The following is a 5,585-nucleotide window of genomic DNA, read 5'->3' as shown; positions in this document are numbered from 1 at the left end:
GAGCTTCCCAAATGTGGAAATGCATAAAACAAAACATTCTTTCTTTATGGCAACTATTTGAATTTCTAATTTTCTGGGCCTTACAGGTTTATTATGAAAACCAAATTCAGTTCCCCTAGGGGTGAGAAAGAACCACTTCCTGTTGCATAAACTTCTAGAATTATAATAGCAAATTTTTAAAAGCCCTAAACTTTGTTCCTTGGGTAGCATTATATTGTCCTCTTTTGGGTTACGCAATTCTGCCTTGGCCTTTCAAACACAGAAACATTTTACCCTTGACACAATTTGGAATTTGGAACTGCCTGGGAAAACATGAATAACTTCATTTTTCCATTTAAAAAGTCCCCAGGCACAAATTGATAAATTCTCAAAGAACTTTACTGCAGATTTTGCAGGCTAGTATTTCAGTTGCCAGGACCTATATTCAAAGTGTTTGAATTGCCAGACAAAACACAGCTGTGGGTCTCTGTCTCTGGCAATCTGTGCACCATCTTTTAGACCAGCGGTTCTCAACCTGTGGGTCATGACCCACAGGAACTGTATTAAAGGGTCACAGCCTTAGGAAGGTTGAGAACCACTGCTTTATTTTTATTTATTTATTTATTTATTGCAGTTTTTGACCGGGGCTGGGTTTGAACCTGCTACGGTCGGCGCCCTACTCCTTTGAACCACAGGTGCCACCCATTTTTATTTATTTATTTTTTTTTGAGATAGAGCCTCAAGCTGTTGCCCTGGATAGAGAGTTGTGGCATCACAACTCACAGCAACCTCCAGCTCCTGGGCTCAAGTGATTCTCCTATCCCCACCTCCCAAGTAGCTGAGACTACAGGCACCTGTGACAATGCTCGACTATTTTTTAGTTGCAGCCATCATTGTTGTTTGGTGGGCCCTAGCTGGATTCGAACCCCCAAGCTCAGGTGTGTGTTGCTGGTGCCTTAGCCTTAGCTGCTTGAGTCACAGGCTCCAAGCCAAGAGCACCCTGTTTTACACTGTGGAGACTGCAAATTGGGCTAAGAGGTGGCTCTAAGTCTCAGAAGAATCAAATACAGTATTGGAAAGACATCTACCCAAAGTCAAAAACACAAAGTTCCAAATGTTGACGTGTATTCAGGATATCAGAAGTTTGAAATTACTGTTTATTTTGAGAGGCTCCCTTCCTTCTCCCACCAAAAAAGTCTCAGGATCTACCATGCACAAGTGTTCTCCCAACCTTCAAGGCTACTCTTGATAAACGTTCTCATGTCTTGTTTTTGGTATTATTTAAAGGAAGGTGGTGGCCTAGAAATTGGCCTTCTGGGATGATTTCATGGACTTGTTGATGGAGAGGGTCTCATGAGGTCAGAGCGGCTCTGACGGAGACTGTCTCTGACATTTTCATAAGCTAAATTGAATTCTTGGCACAATCTGAGCTTGGGCAGTGTGAGTTGCTAGCCTTGCTACTCACCCCTTAGCTGTAACTTCTGCCCTGATGACTTGATATAATAAAGTGGACCATATTTTAGTTGTGTGATACAGCATGCTGCACAAATAATGAAGGATTTTGTTTCCAAAAATGTGAAAAGCATCTTTGGCCTTTCTCAGTCTCCTTTATTATTAGGCTGTATGTTCGTGCGTGTGTATGTCTAACACTTTCTTGGGTTAGCTCAGATTTTGAGAGGCTGCCTGCAGCAGGCATAACTTTGGGTTACATGTAGTTCCCTATGTACCGACTCTAACTTAAGTCTTTTCTCTCCACTGGTGCAACCCCAAGGGCAGTGATTTCAAACAGTGCTTTGTCAGAGGTGTGCCACAGAAAAATTTTTACAAAGAAGTTCACAGCACGATAGGTATATTCTTTTTCTTTTTATTCATTTTTTGTGTTCAACATAATTTAAGTGTGCCTTGGAAGTTTAATCATAGGTTCAGGTGTGTCATGAGATAAAAAAATGGTTGAAAAACACTGCCTGGTGTGTTAGGCTAAATTTGTGAGAACTGTCATAGATTTTATGTAATGTTCTAAATAAAACCAATTCGTCATTCCCCTTCTCTCATTTAATCAACAATTTTCTGAGTATACTTACCCTCTGTGAGCCTTGCACATGGAATGTCTTTTTTTTTTTTTTTGAGACAGAGCCTCAAGCTGTCCCCCTGGGTAGAGTGCCGTGGCATTACAGCTCACAGCAACCTCCAACTCCTGGGCTCAAGCGAGTCTCCTGCCTCCGCCTCCCAAGTAGCTGGGACCACAGGCGCCCACCACAACGCCCGGCTATTTTTTGGTTGCAGCCGTCATTGTTGTTTTGGCGGGTCCGGGCTGGGGATTCGAACCCACCACCTTAGGTGTATGTGGCTGGCGCCTTAGCCCGTTGAGCTATAGGCGCCGAGCCCACATGGAATGTCTTGATTACTCCTCACCATTCCTACCTTGCAGGTGAAAATATTTATCTAGAGAGTTTAAGTAACTTATTCAAGATCATGCAATGAATAAACGGCATACCAAGCTGTGAATTCACTACTGCAACTCTGTCACTAGGTATCTGTGATCACTTTGAGATGCCGTGAGCAGACACAGTTATGGATGCATGTCACAGTGGGGGCATGTGTCTACCGAGCCAGTGGAACCAGCAATGTCACGTGGCACTCTGGAGGACCTGCCCTGTGCTTTCTCCCTGGCCTGGGACTCTGCGAGTGCTGATGGTGTAAAGATGAGATCAATAAGGTACTAAAGTCATCTTTCCATTTCAGAAAACATATCTGACTTCCAACCAATATTAATGATATCAAATAGCAATGGTCTGTTATTCCATAGCTCTCCAGAGAATTATAACCGGCACCTAAACGCATGCATTTCCTGATTTCGATTTAATGATCTTCCTTCTAGCTTCTTATTACCAGCTACTTTATTAAGCATAATGAATGGCTTCTTTTAAGACGATTCTTTTTCAAGACGCATGCAACATTAAGACGTTCTCTTCTTGCAGTCGCAGATGTGATTTTAATTGGATTCAAGCCACGGTGATCCAAACCTCAGGGTCTCCTAATGAAAATCGTGGAGCTGTTTAAGTAGAAAGAGACCTCAGAAATTAACGAGTCCCAAAGTCTCAAACTGGCAGCTCCTAGCCCGAAGCTGGCCCTGAATGTAAATTGTTTGTTCTCCTTGGTTATCACCCAACATGAGTTATTACAATTTTTTTGAATTGACTGCCAACATTTTTAAATGGTTGTAGTGTAAATAAAATGTCTGTATGTTGCGTTGGGCTTATCTTGAAAATTTGGAATATTAGGCAGCCCTGGGCCTGAATTCCTGCACAGGAACAACCAGCCGGAGTCAGTGGCAGGTGCTCAGGGGCGGGAGCGGAGCTTCCCAGCGTGACAGCATCCGGTCCTTCCTTACGGTTGGCAACATTGTAGACAATGGTCTGGTGATATTGATGCCGCCTTTGTATTATTATTTTCTTTTAGTAGAGTTAGGAATGAAGACAAATATTTCTGACTCTGTCAGCAATGGGAAAACAAACTGTAATCTGAGAGGGCTTCCTGTTTAAAAGAGTGCTTGGGCTGCTCCCATGACTTGCCAAGTATGAACTGGGCTGCAATAAACATTCTAGTGCAAATGTCTTTGTTGTAAAATGATTTTTGATCATTTGGGTAAACACCTAATAAAAGGATTAAGGATCAAATGGTAGGTCCACTTTTAGTTCCTCATAAATGCATTCATGTGCTCAGTTATGATTTAATAAAGAAAAAAAATAAATGAAAAGGTAGAAAAGAGTAAATGTCTTTGTGGAAGTGAAGAATGTGTCTTTTGGGGTCATAATGCCAATCAGTGCCTTAGCTTCAAGTTCATTTGTGATTTGCTTACCCTGTGAGCTTCTGAGACCCATGATGCAGTCCCACTATGGCGATCTGAGTACAGCTATCAGAAGAGGTTAAATGGCTTCCTCAGGATTGTACTTTAAAGCCGTGACTAGAGTGAAGATTTCCTCATGAAGCAGATACCAGATACTTGTTGAATGAATTTGTGGGCTGAAATCTAAAAAGAAAATTATGTTAATGTCAGGAAATGTTTTAAGAAAAAGAAGATATGGCCAGGAGCAGTGGCTCACACCTGTAATCTTGACACTCTGGGAGAACAAGGTGGAAGGATCACTTGAGGTCAGCAGTTCAAGACCAGCCTAAGCAAAGTGAAACCCCATCTCTACTAAAAACAGAGATGGGTGTGGTAGTGCAGGTGCCTGTAGTCCCAGCTACTTGTCCCAGTCCTCAAGGAGGAGTTCTTGAGCCCAAGAGTTTGAAGTTGCTGATACAGAACAGGTGGCGCCCTGGCCAGGTCAGCTGAGCGGGGCTGGAGGACCCGTCACCTCCACCTTGGTGGTGTTGGTGCCCTGGCAGCTGGCAGCAGAACCAGTGGGCTGGAGCGTAGGCAAGGGCAGGGGGAGCCTCCCTACCCCACTGGAGGCTCCAGTAGCCAAAGGGACTGGACAACTGCTGGGGAGACACCGGCACCTTGGTGTCTCCTTCCCCTTTACACTTATGACTAAATACGACCCTCATTTCCTATGCCTAGGTTAATTTTATGTAAGTTTCCTAGGCCTCAATTCCATGAATGGACTGTGTCCATTCATTAGGACATTCATTTGCCTTGCCCCAGCGGAGGGAACTATGTCCATTCATTTCCTGGTCTCAACTCATGCACCTATATATACCGCTAAACCGAGAGAGCTTTTCTCTCCCGACTTGGGTTTTCTCTCCCTACCAGGAACTTTAGTGTTTTTGTATTCTTTTCTGTAAGTAAATTCTGTCTTGCCACTGATCTGTGGTCTGCGAATTTATTCTTCAAATTACCGAGACCAAGAACCCGAAAGTCCAGTATCATTACTATGAACTAGGTTGAAGCCACAGCACTCTAACCCAGGTGACAGAATGGGACAGAATCCTGTCTCAAAAAATAAAATAAAATAAAATAAATTAAGACACAGTATTTAAAATGTACATAAATTAAAATGGGCTTATGTATTAAACAGTGTAAGTATTATTCTATCTGGGTTCTGGAGTTAGCTAAATCTTTCCTCTTAGAAGGTATTTAACTACGAGGGCCTTTTAACCACCCTCCATGTTTGTCAGGTATGTATTTTATCCAAATTATGCAGAATTGTGCTAGAATACACACACATACATACCTATTTTTCTTCCCTACCCACTCTTCCCGAAAATAGATTTCAATTAAAATATTAAGCTGGGGAAAATGTTTTGAAAAAATGCTTTCTTTCTTTTGTGTGCTCACACATACATATAAGCTCAGATAAATAGTTGGCCTACATAATTTAATTTAATTTATTTTTCTTGAGACAGTCTCATTTGTTTGTCTTGGGTAGAGGACCTTGGCATCATAGCTCACAGCAACCTCAAACTCTTGAGCTCAAGTGATCCTCTTGCCTTAGCCTCTCGAGTAGCTGGGACTACAGGTGGCCCACTATGCCTGGCTAGTTTTTTTTCTATTTTTAATAGAGATGGAGTCTGGCTCTTGCTCAGGTAGGTCTCAAAATCCTAAGCTCAAGCAATCCATCCACCTTGGCCTCAAAATTTGGTTTTAATCATTCATATTTTGC

Source organism: Otolemur garnettii, unplaced genomic scaffold, assembly GCF_000181295.1.
Source record: "Otolemur garnettii isolate 467f Iridium unplaced genomic scaffold, OtoGar3 scaffold00057, whole genome shotgun sequence".
NCBI lineage: Eukaryota > Metazoa > Chordata > Mammalia > Primates > Galagidae > Otolemur > Otolemur garnettii.
This window is presented reverse-complemented; position numbering follows the sequence as displayed.